This window comes from Pavona decussata, unplaced genomic scaffold (genome assembly GCF_977016875.1).
Source record: "Pavona decussata unplaced genomic scaffold, jaPavDecu1.1 SCAFFOLD_46, whole genome shotgun sequence".
Lineage (NCBI taxonomy): Eukaryota > Metazoa > Cnidaria > Anthozoa > Scleractinia > Agariciidae > Pavona > Pavona decussata.
Window position 1 is genome coordinate 934,272 of NW_028145468.1, and position 20,114 is coordinate 954,385.

The 20,114-nt window shown below is 37.8% G+C and overlaps 1 protein-coding gene and 1 pseudogene across 3 annotated transcripts in view; both read right to left on the reverse strand.

Moving 5' to 3' along the window:
• LOC146482353 (peroxinectin A-like) overlaps positions 1-11,654 on the reverse strand; it is a 24,737-nt gene extending 13,083 nt beyond the window's left edge. Inside the window, exon 1 of one of the 2 annotated variants that reach the window (XM_085107250.1) lies at positions 11,520-11,654. The gene's annotated coding sequence lies outside the window, so the exon portion shown is untranslated. Of the gene's footprint in view, positions 1-4,051; positions 4,107-11,519 lie in introns of those variants that run through there. The other variant, XM_085107251.1, reaches the window with a different exon arrangement.
• A 5,333-nt stretch (positions 11,655-16,987) lies between these two features.
• Positions 16,988-19,831, reverse strand: LOC146482354 (uncharacterized; annotated as a pseudogene). The gene is made up of 2 exons (XR_014864108.1): positions 19,451-19,831; positions 16,988-18,993 (listed from the first exon to the last, which is right to left on the reverse strand). The product of XR_014864108.1 is annotated as an uncharacterized LOC146482354 (transcript).
• Positions 19,832-20,114: the final 283 nt, after the last annotated feature.

Consider the following 20,114-nt stretch of genomic DNA (forward strand, 5'->3'; position numbering starts at 1 on the left):
CAAAGAAATGTATGGCGTTTTTTTTTATCCAAATTGAAGCTTCTTTATCTCTGAAAAATGCATGGTTATCCCCAATTTTCTCTTTGGATACCAAGAGCACTTGCTAAGTTCTGCTTTCTCCGCATAGTTTCAATTCGCGCAATATATCCCTGTATTAGTAGCCACCACCCATAGAAAACCCGAGTATCTCAAGATGCGCGGAACGTAGGCACAGAAACAAAAATAGGCACCGTCCTTACGAAGAGGTTTGCGTTTGAGCGTCCAATGAAATTTCGCGTTTGCTTTGGTTTTGCTTACTCCGCTCGATTGGTTAATTGGTTAAAAGCTAAAAATATTATGAATTAAACAACTCATCTCGTTAACTCAACCAGTCAGAAGCAAAACCGAAAGCAAAAAAACGTGACTTCGCTGACACATGTTTCTCTGCATTTAGCAACGGTTTCATGGTACCGTTTAGAGAAAGTGGTTTTACGAAACTGAATCGAAAACCGTTCTAGCTGCCGAATATAATAACGAATTATAATGCCAGGCGCCATGATCTAATAAGTAAATACCACGAAGCAAAACTAAACTAAATTCAAGTATCCTCAACTGAAATCTAAATTTTGGTCTTCACTGGCATTACTCACGACGCAATACCAAGCCATGAAGGAAAGCCGAGCGAAGGGCCACACACTGTTCTCAGGTTTTTGACCTCTTTTGTTAAAAATGGTGAAACAAGACCTTTACTTAGCTACAAAATAATTCTAGAACAACAAGAAGAAAGAAATCAACTCCATTTTTGAAAGAAACAACTGATGGTCTCTTCAGGCGCAATTTGGAAACAAAAATGAAAGAACTTGTAAAACGTTAGCCTAACATTTTTCAAGTTTCAATCCATTCCGACTTACTCTGTTTCTGGCCAGAGGCACCAATCGACAGTTTTATTGCAGTGGGGTGATAATTTATAACAAAACTAGACAAATTATAATTTTGTTTCAGTTGGCAGAAAAACATATTTGGGTTTTGAAATGACATCAAATTTGCGTGATACTTCCCCTTTAATATACTCCGCGTAGTATTGAAATTAAGTGTGTGTATGCAGCTTCTAAATCGTTACAAAAAAATAAATTTCACGTTTAAATGGTACAATTACCCCACAAAATTAACAAGAAGACCAAGGGGTGCTTAGTAAAGAACTGAAAGAGTTTTGCTGCCCCTTAAATAGAATACTAGAACAAAAATGACTAAAATCAGCCCATAAAAAAATGATTCTTTGTTTACTTGAAAACGCTCTAACAGATTTTGTCTAATGTCGCCCACAAGTTGTCTATTTTGAGAAGTTTTAATCCTAAAAATTTCACTGTAAAGCGTTTGACTAGATTTCGAGATAATCGAAGTGCTTTGCGTCACCGTTTCTATGGTAATAGCTGTTGCTTGGAAACCAACAAAAACAGACAATTTGATCATAGGCTGAAAAGGTGGTGTAGTATGATGGAAATCGAAGCAAGCCTTCCATGCAAAATATTGATTAGAAAAGATCCACCCCAACGCAAGAAAAACTGTTGCGAGCCTCTTTGAGTACTACCCTTCGTTGGGTGCTCCCAATTTTTGTCTATACTTGGACCGTTATTCAAAATACTCCACCTAGCAGTGTTACTATTTCTCCTGGTTGTTTGTTATTCTGTTCGGATACTTTAACTGAAAATTGAAGTTGCACAAACTAAGATTTCGGAAAAGGAATCTTATTCCCCGAATTTCCGAGCTGTTGTTGCCTTACGAAAATGCAAGTTGACCTTATTTCGCATGTTTTTTTTATCAAAAACAAAAGGAATAGTTTTCCAGTGTTATAAAGTTTTCGGCTGACATCTTGCTGAACTAAGAAACCTTTAGACCAAATCCAAATTTCTGAGGCGATAAACGCCTTCTGAAGAGTTTAAATCCTCCTAAATTAACCGTTTCGGGCACCCCTGATATTGTGGTGTGTTTGCCAGGTTATCTTATGTTATGCTGTGTGATATTAATGTAATTCTCTCTTGTACATTAATCCTAGGCTCTATAAACATTTCCTACATTTTCTAATATCTCAATAAAGCTCAGTGTCATTTCTTTGTTTACTTTTAAAAAAGTAGGTGGTGGTCAACTAGAAAGCCTTTGCTACTTTGACCACCACACACATTTTATAAATTTGTCCTGTATTTATTTTTATCTTGTAATCATCTGTTGTAATACTTTTCTTTCTACATTAATGTTGTGTAAATAGTGTGAAATAAATGAACCATGAACCATGAACCATGAACCATGAACCATGATATGCTGTTACATATTATGCTATATTATGTTTTATGCTGTGTTATATTATGTTATATTGTGTTTTGCTGTGTTATGTTTGCAGTTCTTAATAGCTTTGGAACTTTGGATGATAAATACATCGCGTAACGTACCTCGAGTAGTCTGTTTGTTAGTTGGTCTATTGCTCCTTGTAAACCCTTGAAAGCTTGCATAAGTAAATGAGAAACTAATGATCCTACGTCCTTTATTAAGAAAGATCTAACCCGATTTTTAATTACGCTGAAGTTATTTTTGGAATACGTATACCGCCCTAACAGTCCTTACCCACTGGTTTTGTTGACAATTTTTAATATCAAATTTTAACCACCTGGCGCTTGGCAAGAATAATATATATCTTCATTACAAGAGAAATGCCTTCACTTAAGGGATTATACTGTTAAGTGCATGAAAGAAGATTAACGTTGGTAAATAACTGTTGTTAGCTTGTGATGTTCTCATAAATGGATTGCATAAGGCGCCGGTTTTAACACGACAAATAAAAGGAATGTGCTATAATGAGAGATGGTGAATGTTTTTTTATTGTTGTATAAACACTGCTTTAGTTCGTGTTTAAGATAAGATATTAAATGCTATTGTGTATTGCATAAAATCCCCTGTTCACCGACTACAACAGGTGTAAAACCTATCTATTTAAAGAAATGTTTATTGACATAAAATGCGCTCTGATGAAATGATAATTAATATGGTCCAGCAATTTTGCTTTACTACTCTCGATTGGTTAACTCGCGACACTTACCAAAACTAATGAGAAGCAAAACCGAAACAAGACGTGACTTTTTTTTTTTCTTTTTCTTCTTCTTTGTTATTTACCAAACGTGATTTAGCTCGCACATGTTTCCTGTACTTGGTGACGATTTTATGCATTTCCCCCGAATTCTGATTGGTTCATTGCGCTGTTGGATCTATTCTGAGTATGTGTAATTTCTGGGGGGTTTAGTTTTACGAACTCAGTCGAAAACTGCCCTAACTGACTAAGTACAATATCAGGCGCCATGAGCCAATAAATACCTCGAAGCAAAACCTTGTAAGCTGGACTTATACATAGATATAAGAAAGTTTGCATTTGTGTGTCCAATGTAATCTCGCGTTGGTTTTGCTTTATTGCGCTCGATTGGTTAATCGGTTAAAAAAAGAAAAACACTCGCGGCACTTACTCAGCCAATGAGAAGCAAAGCCTAAAACAAAAACGTGACTTGACTGGCACATGTTTCTCCGTATTTAGCAAAGGTTACATACTACTGTTCAAAGAATGTGGTTTTTGGAAACTCAATCGAAAACCGCTCTAACTGATCAAGTATGATGCCTATCGCCATCCATGGTCTAATAAATGCCACCAAACAAATCCAAACTAAATTCGCCTGGACCCTCCCCCTTATTTCTAAATTCTGACCGCCACTGAAATCAGCAGGACGCTATACCAAGGCCACGAAGGAAAGCCGGGCGAAGGGCCACACACTGTTCTTAATAAACCCCCCGTACGTAGTTTATTGAAATTAAGTGTGAACTAAAACCAATTTTGTGCGGATACAGCTTTAGCTAATCCACAGAATTAATAAGAAGGCCTTAAGTGGTGTTGGTTTATGTGTGATGGCTGAAAGAATTAACTCTCTAGTGTATTATTTATTTGTATTATTTTTTATGTATTATATTGTTTATATGCTATGTTTGTACTTCTTAACAGCTCAGGATCTTTGAATGTTAAATAGATCACGGTACATACCTGGAGTTGCAGTGTGTTTCTTTGTTAGTTCAAAGAAATAGCTAGAATCTTGTTCCTTGTAAACCTTGCATAGCTTGCAAAAGCAAATGAGTAACGAGTGATCTTACGCCCTTTATTAAAGAGATGTCTAACCCATTATTAATTACCCTGAAGCTTTTTCTCATACCACCCTAATAGTCCTTAACCACTGTTGTTTGTTCGTCTAACGTAATAGAGCAGAACTTTCTAATCTCCTGGAGCGTGGCAAAAATAATTATATAGTTTCCTTCACTGTAGCTGGAATGTATTCCCTCTAGGAATAAGACTGCCGCAAGCCGTGTGACTTCATGCAGCAAAAATAAGGATTAAAGAACAATTATTATTAGCTTGTATTGTTTTCATAAATGGATTGCTCACGCGACCGCTTTTGACACGAACATTTAAGGGAAATGTGCTGCTGTGTATGGAGATATGATTAATATTTTTTGGCGGGTATGGTCGCGTGCCTTCACAATTAAAACAGAACTTGTCCAGTGCATAATATCCCATTTAACCGACTACAACAGAGGTAAAAGCTATTGAAGCGATGAAATCCAAATTAAGTTAGATCCGTAAAACCTTTGGAAAAAAATTGTTGTTGAACATACTCTGTTGCGCTAGATTCAGAGAGGTTCAGCTAGACTTCCACTGTTTCTGACGAAAAACAAAATTATTGTTTGGGAAAGCAGGAGATCAAAACAGACGGAGCAATAACTGTGCATTATAATTACGGTAACACGGTGATCGATTATTAGACAAACTCGCAATCTTATTGGCTACACAATTGCGGTCTAATTTTTGATGGATTGCACTGGGGGAACACTTGCAAGGAAACTTGCAAGTCTTATCAAACAACTACAGCTGCAAACAAACCACTTTTACCAAAATGTTATGTTTGAAAAGATCGATCTCTGACACGAAACAAAATTATTGTTTCAGAAAGCAGGAGTTCACTAGTAGCAATAACTACATTAGCCGTGAATCATATAATTCGGTGACCGATTCTTTATAGGCAAACTCGCAATCTCAATCATTGCAGTCCCTGGACAATGCTAAAAGAATTCACTACACGGCTTGCTGTCTAACCGTTTGCTATAGAAACAGTTTGAGTTTGCGGTTTAATTGTACAATAACACGGAAGTCGGGATACCCGTGTTTGCTCAAGACAGTATTGTTTGGTCGGATGGCGCGAGTGTATGATGCTTTCATGAAACGCTTTGATTTGTTTTTGGCGGTACAGAAACTTTGATAAGAAATCAAAATTACAATTCCGTACATCAACCAATCAGGTGAATCAGATCTGTAAAAACTGTTCGTGAGATTTTGATGGAAACCGGGTGGATGGTTTTTATCAGCTCAGAGCCATGTTTAAAGTTCCGCGGAACTCGGATAACGATGAAACCTATTATAATTCATATTAAGTAGTTTCGTGGATATTTACAAAGTTTTTCAATTTTTCGGTTTTCTCTAATCCGCACAGACTTCATTAGGGAGTTTAACAAGATAGCTGAAGAACTCGCTCCATTCCTAAAGTTTACAGTGCCGTGCAAATCACGTTTTAGGGTGTGAACCCTCAAAAATGTAGGCTTGAGCTCAGTTGAGTTTGGTCGAATAACGAGAATGTATTAACGTGTCTAATGAATAGGCTCGATATGATATTTTTGCGGTACACTTCCCTTGACAAGAAGTAAAAAAAAAAATATATATATATATATATATATATTATTTCGTAGTTACGAAGCAGTGAAACCAGGGCCCAGTTGTTCAAAGCCCGATTAAGAACTTTGATTCAAGTTTAATTGTTGAGCAATAAGGATTTTTCAAAAAAACGTTTCTGTTCCTCAGTTTTGACGTTGGCTTTTCTTACCATTAGCTTAAAATTAGACTTTAAAACTGACATTTTTAACAAGCGAACTGGAAACCTCGGTTAACTTTTAATCGGGAATTAGCGTTTATCGGCTTTCGAACAACCGAGGCCCAGGTCTTTATAAACTGGACGTGAGAGCTTGACGGCAACTGGTGATTATAATGAAGAGCTGTATTTTAGAGTAATTCAGGAAAACGTAATTGTAGAAATTTCTCATTAAAAAAAATTAATAACAAACTAGACTGAATCATGGTAGTTTTCTTTATTTCTCCAACCGGTTTAGTCTGATCACGCAGATTTCATCAGGGAGTTTAACAAGACAGCTTAAAGAAACTTGTTCCATTTCGAAGGTGCAAAGCACGTTCCAGTGAGAGCCGGGATGGCGAATGGTACCTTGAAAATCCTGACTGTCTCGGATTGTTTTGATTCGATCTCAAAATCTCGGAATGTTCTGCCACGAGTTTCAAGGTCTCGTCTCTCAAGGTTTTATTTCAGTCGCCGCACTTCAGTTAACTTGCCACACAGGAAATGCTAAATCGGTGCATATTTTATAATAGTTCGCACGCAAACAAACAGAACATTTTAAACTGAAAATATATTTCCCTATATCAGCGTTTCTAACCAGTAAGTGACTGGATAAATCCAAGAGAAATGCCGGATTATCGAGGCTTTTGGTCGTTTGTTGATCGGGAACGGAAGTACATTAAGCTAAATAACAAGTTACACGTCGATTGAGACGAATGTGCGTTTACCGTGTACTTGTGTCATCCGGAGGAAAGGTAAACAGCGAGTTTTTATCGATAACTAGTCAGGCAATGGCAACACGGTTAACTGACTACTGTAGTAGGTAGTCTTGAGTTACAACGGTCGTCTTGTTGAAACGGAGGAATCCTGGGTCCAGTTGTTCGAAGCCCGTAATTAAGCTATCCTGAAGTTTGATTCGAGTTTAATGACTAATCATCAAAGATTCTTCCAAAGATTTTGCCCCTCAGTTTTGACTTTAGACTTGTCTTCACCATGCATTATCTTAAAATTAGATTTTAAAAACATTTTTAACGAGTTAACTTTTAATCGGGGATTAGCGCTAATCGGCTTTCAAACCTGGCCCGGTATATTAGATAGCACCAGTTAAAAACACACAACAACTAATCATGGGAATTTTTTTCCTCCAAAAGGTTTTGTCCGATTACGCAAATTTTATTTGGAATTTTAACAAGATAGCCTAAGAACTTTAAGGTTTATAGCCAATGAGTGCAAATCACGTTCCATTTAGTACAAGTGAGCAGCACACAGCAATTACTGACCATAGGGAAATTTTCTGTATTCTGGGAATTATAATAAGTCACGAATTTCAAACGATAATAATTATTATCCCTACTACAGTGTCCGTGATCACTTTTTATGGGCATTCTGATTTGTTTCACGGCGCTCTGCAGCGAGTATGAACAGTACAGGACACAATTATGATATCAAGGAATTCATAAAGATGTTATAGATTCTAAGATTTTAGCTTTTAAGATTTATAACGGTTCTCAACCTTGGCATTGATTTTCAAAAATAGGCACAATGAACTGTTTATATTTTGATAAATACATATTTCTACCAGGATGTTTAAAAACGAGCACGCTTAAGTCATAATATAAAGTCAAAAGCTTGCATGGTCCTTCTCGGGGCCATAAAACCCATGATTCGGTGTCATTTCACGAAGAGCACGCAAGCTTTCAACGGCTTGGCCGTTTGCCAGTGCATCCGAAAGTAAAAACAATTCAGAACAAGATGCCTATACTGGCATTTACGTGTGATGCCCCTTGATTCTTATAATTGTATGCTTCGCAGACTATCCTAGCTAATGGAATATTTTGAGTCACAAAGATAGCGTTATGTTGTTTCCCTTGTGTTACGCGTCTTATCGTTGTACCGAAATTTCTATTACAATAACGTGGCCTGACTCACGTTTCTGGTTATGTAAATAAAAGTGTAAGATTACAAATTGTTTTCGTTTCACCAAAAAAAAAAAAAAAAAAAAACCAGAAAGAAAACAGGCAAAAAGCTTTCCTAAATGAAAACTTTTAGTACAAATGGACAATCAAGCCTTTAATCTTTTTGTAAAGTAGATTTCCAGTTGCGTTTAAGCATCAAAGTGATCCGATCTGTGTTTTAGCTTAATACCAATGACCTTTCCCCCGCATATTCTGGATGGTTCTACAACTGTCAAACAGAAGCATGATTCCTTTGCCTTGAACTCTCCGATTTCCACCGTTTTTACTGTCGAGTGCTTCTTAGAAGTTATTCTTTCGATTTACCGCTTCAAAAGGGTTAATTCTTTTTGAAAACGGCACATTGGAATCTAAAACATTAAAACAATATGGCCACGCCACTAAAGTCAAGCCTTTTCAGTTCCACCGAGAGACCACTAGGACCTGAATAATCACAATAGTAATTAACTCCCCTCCGATCCCTCCTGACCTACACTAAGATATTGCATTCTGATTGGACCGTTTTTGTTAAAGACAATAAGGACAATAGGAGACAAAAAGATCCCCTCTAGGAGAAAACTGAATTTGATACATCTAAAACGAGTTAATAATTGAAAGATGCGCATTTGTGGATACAAACGGCCCCCATTTTATAACGTGGGCTGCACAGGCATCCCACGTAATGATAGATGGCCGTCTGGTTAGAGAGATGAATAATAGGGTTGAAGCATGAAGCTGTCACGTATATGGAATAATTTTATCATGTTTCAGTACACGTAGACAGTGGCGAGTCAAAACACTCTTAGTTTCAATTGACCGTAAATTTATAACACTTACCATTAATCAAATGCAAGTTATTAACTGAATGTCGCTTTTCAACGGTCTAGATTACTGTCAAATGAGTTAAAACACGTGTACTTTGACAGCGAATGTCGCACGGCAGTAAATGAACAATTAAAATACATGTTTTAATTTTTATTAATGTATATTTTTATAGTTCTTGTTCAAAATGAGACTAGTGAGCAAGACACAGCAAATACTCTCGTTAACTTACTTTATTTTTCCGAATGTTTTTCCCTGATCGCACAGCCTTCATCCACGACTTTAAAAAGATAGCTTACAAGAGTTCACACCCTATAACGTGATGTGCACTCATCTGTTCAACTCTCTAATGAAGTGTGTATGATCAGACATAACTGCGGTTGGAGAAATAAAGAAAATTACCGTAGTATTCTCGTTATTCTAGATTTATTCTTTTTGTAATTTAAATGATTATTCCACCAAAGCAAGAGAGCCATTTTACATCCTGAGAAACACAAGAGACCTTTCACTGGAGAGACATTGTTTTTTAGGGCTGTGAACATTGTTCTGTTGTTCGTTCTTTTGTCCACTCGACCAACCAATCAAGACGTTTCAAACAGTGTAGGTCGCCCCAAGAAAAATTCCAAATTGCTCCACATGCTCGAAATGTCTAACCTACTATTTCTAGAATATACCAGAGTTGTCCCCATTCATCTCAGAATTGTTCTCTATAAAGTTAACTCCTATTATCTGAAATTTATTTCATGAATAGTTTTCGCATGCCCAGACCAGTCCAAAGAAAAATCCAAATTCATAGACATTCAGGACAGACTAAACAGCACAAGGAACCAATCAGAACTCGAGGCCAATTTATGTAACCGTCGCTAAGCCCAAGAGAACATTTACACGTGCGAAGAAATCACGTTTGGTTCAGCTTTGGTTCTAATTGCGGTCGACGTAGAAAGAATCCACTGCTAATTGCGTTTGGAGTCGAGATTGTAGGGGACAATCAATCAAGGAATGAATGAATGGATCTTCGGACGCGTATCTGGCGTCCTTCGCAGATTTTGCAGGGGCGGATGACATCAACCCCAAATTGGCTTTGATTATTACTAGTTAATTAAGTAAGTGGCAAGACTCTTTTTTTAAAAAATTTAACCAATCGATCGCAGTAAAGCAAAAAATTGCTGGATTATCAGTTGACTGTTGAATTTTGGTTCCAAAAAGTCACGCTTGCGTGTTTTCCACAAAAGCTAGCAAGTGGACTAAACCAAGTTTACTGAGCTAACACCTATTTTTTTTTTTACGTTTGATAATACTAAGACTTTGCTGGAAAACCGGAAAAGGTCTGACACTCCACTATAAGCGAACGAAAAACGAGATATTTTGAAGAGCGTCATTTGAGACAAAAGTACCGCTTTGTGTCCCTTTGTTTTTAGTGTAAAATTCAGCATATGTACAAGCAAAATCAAGAAATAAACTTATTTGAACAAATTGTTAACGGTAGCAAGTAACATTGAAAATGTTGTATGAATATTTCCTTTAAATACCATGTCTCTCTCTCCAGATTTCGGAACAGTTTTTGTAGTGTTTATTTTTCCCTTAAATCTCATGTTCAGAGCTCTTTGAACGAGGAAGTGACGAGAACAGTAAAGAACAAGGAAGAAACCCTGACCTTTGGCTGGCGTTTCAGCCTACACTTCCTCTGTGCTATTATCACATACTTCCTTATTTGCATTTACAAAGAACAACTCATATTTAAGGCTTTTTAATTAAAATAGTTCAAGAATTTCGATGAAGACGGTAGCCAATGCTTTTCACAGCTTTTCATGCAGTTACACATTGTCTAGATTTGCTTAACAAAATTGATTGTCCCTGTCTTACTTTTAGTTAACACAAAGCGTTTCTGTGACTCAAGGACTTGGCTTACAATCCAAGAACTATTTATATATAGCTTTGACTGCAAGGAATTAAAGGTAGAGCTATATTATAACATGTCTAAAAGGCGTGCGTCTACCACAGCCTACACTTCTTTGAATTCGTGATCTCCATCACTTCCTTTCGTAGTTCTGATAACACAACAACTCGTGCGTAAGGCTTTCTTATTTAATATAGCTCACGCAGGAACTTTGGTGAAGACCGAAGCGAATACGTATCATAGCTCTTTACACTGTGTATAGACTTGTTTGCAAAAAAAGTCTTTCTTGTAGCAAACACAATGTGTTTATATGACTCAAGAACTTGGCGAAGAATCGAACCCATTTAAACTTTACATCCTTTGAGTCAGTATAGTTTTGATCGCAACGTTGTAGCGAAAGCGGAAAAGTTTGCCTTAAAATGTTCATTCCTCCATTGTTGATCGAGGAGGCAATATTCATCATTATTTTTCAGGCAGTCAACGGTTCCGGCGTTCCGGTGAATATCTGTTCCAGTCTTCACGAAAAACTAGTGTTTCGTTGGGACAATGTCAACTCATAGTTTCATAACACGGGTTGCTATGCTCATTTTATTTTTGCTCAGAGACCAAATTGCTGTTTATGCTGCGACTTAAAGCCAGCTAGGTTTTTCGGAAGGCCTTGAACGGCAGGTTGGAAATTCGGAAGGCACGATACAGTTCGGTCCAGTTTTCTGCGACGTAGAAATTCAGCTGAGAAATTTGAACAAATGAAACGGTGTGTGTTTATTCAGAAAGCCCTAAAACGATCCGAAAAAGCAGGAAGTAGCATTTTAAGTATTTAGCTTTAATTTAACGTTACAAATATATGTTATGTTTGTACTTCTATATAGTTTAGTGACGGTAACTTACCTCGACTTGTCTGAGTGTCTGTTTGTTAGTTGGAAGAGATCGAGTGTTGTTGCTCGTGAAACTTGCAAGGCTTTCATAAGCAAATGAGTGACAAGTGATCCTACCGACTTCATTAAAGAGATCTAACCTGGTTTTTAATTACGCTGAAGCTATTTTTGGTATTACCCTAAGGGTCCAGCTTTCCCACTGTTTTTGTTGACGCCGTTTTATTTAACCGTATAAGCAGTTTCTAACCGCCTGGGGCGTGGCAGAAGTGATGTATTAGCTTCATTATAACACTGGTAACCTCGTGAATTCATGCAGCGATAGTAGAAGTTTATGAACAATTATTGTTAACGTGCATTGTCTTCATTAATGGATTGCTCAAGGCGCCGGTTTTGACACGAGAACGTATGACGTAAAATGAGACATGATCTTTATTGTTTTATAAACAGTGCTTTAGTTGCGTGTCTCCTTTCACAATAGAACTTAAGATAATACATCAAGTGCTATTGTCCAGTGCATAACAGTCCTATTTTCACCGACAACAGTTGTAAAAGCTATAGTTGATGCAATGTCGTGGATTCAGTTGCAGTTTGGCGAAATCAAATTAAGTCAGACTTTATCTGTGAAACCTTTCGAAAATAAAAATTGATGTTGAATGTTAAATGTACTCCGTTTCACGAGATTCAGCAAGGTTCTCAGTCTAGACTTCCGTTGTCTCTCAACGAAACAAACTTACAATACAAACGATAACTGTGCATTAACGGATAATAAGGTCACCGATTATCAGACAAATTCGCGACCTCATTTGCTACACAAGGGCGATCTAATTTTTGATAACAGACTGCACCGGGAGCACTTCTTTGCTTAACAAACTTATCAAAAGAATACAGCTACAAGCAAACCACTTTTTACACAATTTTTGAGATTTTTTAAGTTTCGCTAACAACGAACTCGCAATTTCCTTTATTCCTCCAACCGGTTTTGTTTGATCACACAGACTTCATAACAACTTGTTTCATTCCTTAAGTTTACAAATGAGTGCAAATAGCGTTCCTGTTATCAGTGAGCAGCACAAAGCTACTAATCATTGTTATTCCTCTATTATTTCTCCGACCTGTTTCGTCCGGCTGACCACAGGCATCATCAGATTAATGAACACAAGAGGTTAACAGGCGGAACTTGTTTCATAAGGTTTGCAGATGAGTTCGAGTCACGTTTTTGGGTGTGCACAACAAAGACATTCACAAATATTTAGGCGGAGGACATGACTAGAATGCTGCGTTACGGTATTGGATTTTAGTCATATCCTGCGGTGCGTATTTTAGTGGGTATTATATTTTTCCTGTTCACACTTTAAGTAGACCGTGAGTCTGTACATCGTGAATATTTGGTATAAAGCGAGTTCCTTTTAAGCTTCCTGGTTTAACTCCTGATAAAAGATGACTGTGAGGTCAAACAAAACCCAAACCGGATAAGCTGCCATGAGCTGCCCACTAGGTTTTTGAAAGTTGTGAAATAAAAAGCATTTTAATCGTTCATTCACTGTTTATCCGTTAGTCGTCAAAATAAATATACTTTAACTAGTTTGCAAGCAAGTTTGTCTTGTTAAACAACATGACATTTGCTAGGCGCACCTTAATTTGATTTACACCTTGAGTTAATGGTTGAGTATCTCACGGTGAAAGACTGACTTGCTAATGGCTATTTTTCTTTAATGATAAAAAAGAAGATAGAGTTATTTTTAGTCAATTAAAAAAAAAGTGTGTTTTGACAACCTATTGTCTACTTTTATTGAAACCTGAATGAATTATTCCATGTACGTGACTTGTTCATGCTTGCGTAACTAATATTACTAAATATCCCTGTTATATTTTTTATTCCTAGTCTCTTTAGACAGAAAGCTAAGCCATCTTATATTCTCAGCTATTCTGGCCAAACAAAGATGCATCGAGATAGGAATAGTTCCGTGTGGCCGTTTTAAATAATAGTACCATGCAAGGTTGAGAAGTGTTATTAAAATTGAAAATCGGCCCATCTCTGATGATATTTATTATAATTTCTTGGCTATAACTTCATTCAGTAGTGCCCAAAAAATAAAAATAAAATACATCATTATAGTGCCCAAACTGTTTATACCAACTAGAGATGGCCATATAATATCGGAGTGATCATAAAAAGTCAATTCTCAAACCTATTATATCGCCATGCCATCACAGTAGTAGCGATTATCAGTTTGCTTTCTTAAAATGTAACACCAATTATTCCAAGAACGCACAAAATTTGTCCGTATTATTTCCGTTAATACTCTAGATTTGATCCAAAAAATTGTGTTTCTATCGCTTCAACAATGATTCGTGCAAACCCAGACAGCCATTTTACACCCTAAGAAAAATTCCCAGACAGAATCAGAGAATTCAGTGAGGTAAAACGGACGGGTACAGCTTAATCATAGCATTTGTTTAAATGTTCATTCAAAAATGACTGAAAGCGGTTGTACTAGTAGAAGAGACCCCGAACCATGCATTTTCTCGGGTTCACAGTGCTTGACGTAAACAAGATAATTGAGGTAACAAAGTTAACATAACAACAGAGTTACGTTGTTGGAAAGAGGAACTGGGATTTCAAGCTATGTATGTTACTTTCTGCTATTTGCAGTTCAAATAAGTTTACTTTTTTCTGGGTCTTGTTTTTGAAAATTTTAGCTCTCTTTCCATTTCTTTTTTTTCGGCCGAATCACGACTTGTTAGAAAGTGAGCTTTTACAGATGAATAAATGGCGAGCAGAGCAGAATTTTCTTATTGCCGGCCAGCAGAGACGGCGACTATGAACTTTGCTCGTAGGTCACAGACGAAAGAGCAACACTTATGAAAAAAACTTACCACAACAATAAGGAGTGCCAAAACACTCAGAGCAAGAATGTTCGAGAACACAATACAATCTTGGAAATAGCTTTGTCCATCACATCTATTTCCATTGCGCATATGCCACGCATGACATTCCAATCCTAGCAGTATGCAGGATGTTTGTCCCATGAACTTAGTTTAATGGCCTTAGCTCCCACGAGTCTCCTGTAGCTCAGTGGTAGAGCATCCGAACTAGTAATCGGAAGGTCTTAGGTTCGACTTCTGGTAGGAGCACTCGGATTTTTTCCCGAGTATGCATGCCTGTGTCATTTACTGAGTAATACATCATTCGCACCATACAATCTTACTGATATGAATGATGCGTGTCAGGTGGTCGGAACGTTTGCTCCTTCATGATCATAGTTATTTTGTTATACGTCCGACACTTGTATTATTGTTCTATTTTTCTGTTCTATTATTCTGTTTTTCAGTTTGCCTAATGTTATAAACCATATGGTTTCCTTTAGGCTTCCTCGCCACTTCCTTTCTTTCAGATGTACGTTAAAATTTCCGCCTTTATAGGGACATTTGTCTACGCTAACATAGTTTCGCTCTTCGGATTCTTTAGCTACAATTGGGAAATTTTAGGAAATAGAGTTCATCCCTAACGTTTACGAGCTGATGTTGGCTTTCTGAAGATTCTATCTGGCCTTTATTCAGTTTAGTCTGTCTGGCCTTATTCAGTTTAGCTCTCTTGACAAAATTGTTTCCCTTCCAAAACAAAAGGAATACATAATTTTGTTATGCACGGCTAAATTTTCAGGTGACATCACATCAAAGAGAATGTTTGTTTTTCTTTGCAATTCAATACGAATTGAATTTTCTTACAATTCAATACGAATTTCAGAGGTGATTTAGCTCTTCCGAACAGACATTCGCCAAAATGAACTGTCGGGTGTCCTTGACTAAGTCTTGGGGAAGTGAAATTGCATACAGAGCACATTCCATTTGCAGGGCGTGTTTTATGATTATAAATACTTTTGACACAGACGTTTAATACTTAGGATCAAACAATCACACACATACACACAACTCTTGACCCAAAAAGTGACCCTGAACGGGTTTGAAGTACTCGCGCATGAGGCAGCTTTAAACGTGACTTCTGAAAGTTGCATGGACTGAAGATAAATCAACTTTACAGAATAAATATGGGGATCATACGGGATTAAACGTAAAACTTCTTTTTTCTGAAATTACTTCAATGCTACGAGTCCTACAAGTTCTCAAGCAAAAGAAAAATCCCGCAGAGCAAATATTGCCTCAGGAAAGCCCTGATGCGTAGAGCCACCATCTTCTGCATAGTAAACAGTACCAAAGGAAAAAAGTGGCTAAGCAATTTCTCATGTTGCCAACTAGGTAGCCATATTAGTGAAATAGTGCCACACTGGGATTTAACTTTCACCGCAGCACTTCCGTTTCCATTGGAAACTTTTGGTTTCTACTAACCTATAAAACAGCACTACCCTGAAAAGCACTGTTTAGAGGCGTTTTAGGATTGTTCACAGTTCAGAATTTCGTCCACAGAATTAATAAATTTGAGACAGTCAAAATGACTAGTTCTTCAAAGGGCGCTCTTACGTCAATTATGAAAAAAAAAAATGCATTAAAGCTTTGCCAGTTCTTTGTCAGTTCTTCGCATCTTTTCTGCGAGAGGCGGCATTTTGAATAATTTACGCCCGGTCGACTAACTTGAGAGCTGGAACCGAGACTAGAATGAGAATGTGCGAGGAATCGCTTTATAATGTAGCCAAATCCCTTCTAAATGTCATAATATCAGTATATAGAAAAGTAAGATGTTGACTAAGCTTTCGTGGCTAATTTCGTGCCGAAGTGAATGCAAATGCCCATAGAGCCACCGAAATGAGAACATTGCGGAAGCAGTCAAACCAAGGACTTTTATTTAGAGAGCAAAAATGGACATTATGCCCTTAAGACTAGTCATATCTATTGGGATCAAGTTCAGGGCCAGCTGTTTTTAGCCCAGAGGAAGCTTAAGTATTGTTACTTTACAGTATGGACAACAAGGGACACTGTGGTCCTTAAGGTACAGCCCCAGGGGGGGGGGGGGGGTACTCGGGTATATCAGTGACGGGGACGTGCGAAGACCTTTTTTGGGTTTGAAATTTTCCCGGTGGACTTTTTTTGCCCTTAAGATTTTGGCGAGGACTTTTTTTGGGGTTGATGAAAATCGTAAAGCCTTATTTTGTGATATGAAAAGAGACAAGATGTTCCCGTATCTGGTTTTCCCAGGAGCTTATGACCCTAAGCTCCTGGTTTTCCTGAACAAACATATATTGCGCTGGACTTTGAAAAATGACTGCAGTCTGCCTAAAGTTTTGTGACAGATACAAGAGGAATGAATAAAGTCGGATGCATGAAATATCTCGCATTCTCTTGGTGTTTTATACTTTTATTGTTTTTGATGCTTAAAAAATTTGGACTCTTTTTAGGTTACGTTTTTGGCCGCTGGACTTTTTTTGGGTTTTCCTTAGCGTGACGGGACTCTTTTTGGGTTTCAAAATTTGGCCTCATTCGCACCTCCCCGTAACTAATATACCCGAGTACCCCCCTGGGGGTACAGCGAGATGAGTCTTGAAAACCAAACATTGACATTTTGACTGACTTTTATTTCATAAACGTTTTCCCAAGATTGTGGAGGGAGAACTTTGAACAAGAACATGATAACAGCTCCCTAGTGCCTTCAAGCAACTATGTAAATAATTCACTTTAACTCTACGGAGATTTTCAGTTATATTACAAGTAGCTTATGTCCTAAACAGTATATTCAGACATCCCTACCTTCAAGAGAAATATAATTTCATGTCAAGGTCCTGTTTTCACAGACACCTATCCCTTTGCTGGTAATGCACATGTCATCGTGTTCCAAGCAGAGTCGACCCCCTTGCAAACTTGAGCAATTTCCTCGGGGGTAGGGAAATCTTGCAGCTCAAACTCTCCTGGGTATTAGGTGGCTCTCAGCAGGAAAACCCCACTGATGTCCTTTACAAACTTTTGAATTCCCTGCCCACCTGATCTTTGATTGTAAAACAATGTCAAGATTTTCCCTCTCCCCTCCCCCCCAAGCAAAGAATCCCATCCATCTCCTTGTATTCCACCACATATCTCCCTGTTGGCCCAGGGGTCGATTCTAATGGGAAGCCTTCAACGTGCATGTACATAACGAAGTTGACTGCATACAAGTATAATTATTCAATATAATTATATTGTATTACTTAAGATTGATATCATCTTCGACTTTCTTGCACAATTATCCTTATAGTTGTATTACTCATGAAATAATCGGAAATCTATGCATTTAGCTAATCAAATTCAAAATCATTACAGCCATCCTTGATTAAGGGGAACTGTAGATTAACAAGTGCTGTACACAGCTGGCACAGTTTATCTACATAGCAACGCAGAAATGAGGGAATAAAACTGAGAATCCTGAAGCTCTTCAGTCTGGCATTGGCACGCTCCACATGAATGCGGCACCTTGAAATTGACTTCGTTGCTCTTGCCTCACTCTCTGTAAACTTGCCACAGTTAAGAAATGGAGGAATGTTCACAGAAACTCCTCTTGGCAACACATCCTGAATGAGAAATCCGCTATCAGCCACTATCAGGTCACCAGGTACAAAATGCTTTCACAGTCCAGATTCTTGTTCAATGGATTTGTCAGACACTGAACAAGGATACAGACCACTCACGTAAGTGATGACTGCATTTGGAGCGACTCCTACAATCACCTTGAAAGAGTTAATTCCACGATAGGTGGAATAGGTTACACTTTGCTCAGACATCAGTTTTGGAGTTGCAATTTCCAAATCAGTGCAGTCAATGATAATCCTGCAGCTGCTGTATTGCGACAAAGAAGAAGGGGAACACAATTTGTTCTTCATTCGGGACGGCATTGTTGTCGGGTTGTCTTTAAACAACAGGGAATGTAGGACAAGTACAAATGTTAAAAAAAAAAAAAATTAGAAACGGCTGCCACACTACATGAAAACAACTAGGCCAGATACAAATTTGTATAATTTTTCTTCAGTGTTATGACCACTTGATCTTCCAGAGTAATTGCCTCTACCTTCCATCCAGATTAATAGTTTATATGCCCCTTAAATCTTGCAACATAATTGACAATGATATCAAAGACTTCTTTTTTGGGTAAGCCTGTTTCCATAGGTATAACCTCATTGCTTAGGCTTGCCACTGAGTAATGCTCTCTTTGAGAACCACTCCATCCTTTTTGCTTTGTAAGCTCACTGGAAGTCATATCAAGTTCAATTTCTACTAATGAAGCATTCCTTGAACCCGTTGATTTGTCCTGCTCATAGAACCACTGGGGCCAGAGTTGTCTTTTATTTCAGCCAACACAGGCTCAACACAGATCTACAGTAGGAAGCTTAGCATCAGACTGCGTTTTTACTTTCTTCGTAGGAGGAGGCTTTGGTTCAGCACCAGGCAACAGATCAAATAGTTTGTCTTTGTTTCTGTTACTGATAGTTGGCAGATTTCGTTTATCTCTATCCCTGAAGTGACAGCCACAGACGCGTGAATATTTGTTTGGTTCTCTGTCATCCCTCCTGACAGTATAATTCATAATAATAGTTTTAAAATTCAGAAATTGAACAATACGATAACAAAAGGCATTCACTCCACACAAAAAATCCCTTCCTTGAACCATTTTTCGTCATTTTGACTGTATTTAATCTCCGTTAGTGCCTTTGGTTTTCTTCTAGTTTTTCCCTGCTTCGGGACGTAAACACACACGGCTACAGGAACAAAAACACGTAAACAGCAACAGCTTTCGCTTAGCTAAGACACTAAAGAAACAAAACTCATGTAAAGATAACTTTAAAGGTCATAGAATCGATTGAATAACAGTTTCTTCTGTTGTTGTCAATATAAAAAGGTCATAAATAGGTCAACAGACCCGAAGACTGGAGTTAATTATTAGATGGCAGGTGACTGCGGTCAAAATGGACTAACACGTGAGAGTATGATTCGCAAAATATCATTCTCTTTTAAACTCAAACCTACCTTAACAGTAATTTCCACTTGTTAAATAATGCCTTCTTCTTAAACTCGTCTGGGAAAGTAAAAATTTGCAGCAGTGGCTGTCCGAGTAATGGTTGCATTCAGGATGAAAACATTGCACCATGCTGACTTTCGGCTTTCGTTTTCTTTGCCTCAATTTATCCTCTCCAGGCTCCTTTGACTACTTGTTCAGCTCCAAATTACTTTGGTCAAAGGATCTCCTATATAAGTTCTATTATCTTTAGAGTATTAAATCCGTGATGATAACCATTTTTAAAAAGGATAAATCAACAATGAGAACACGTCACGCTACAGACGCCATATTAGTTTGTTTGGAACTGAACATTTTGCTGTCATGACAACATGACGTAACCACTCGAGGACTCAATTCTCAACTCCCGCGGCGCCATGACAAACATCAGTGGTAATTACGTCTGCGTCACCATGACAACCTTCATAGATTTCTTTCTGTTAACAATTTAGTTCTTCTCTATCGCCGATGTAGGATTCAATTTCCAGATCCTCGATTATGATTACAGAATCGTCTCCTGTGCCGTCAGTGGGAGCGGGGCAGTCTCGAATTTCTTGACTTACACTTTGAGATGTAGATAGATCGGTTGGCTTATTTATTGGAATCCGACAAAGTTCAAGAAATTCCCCGGGGGCT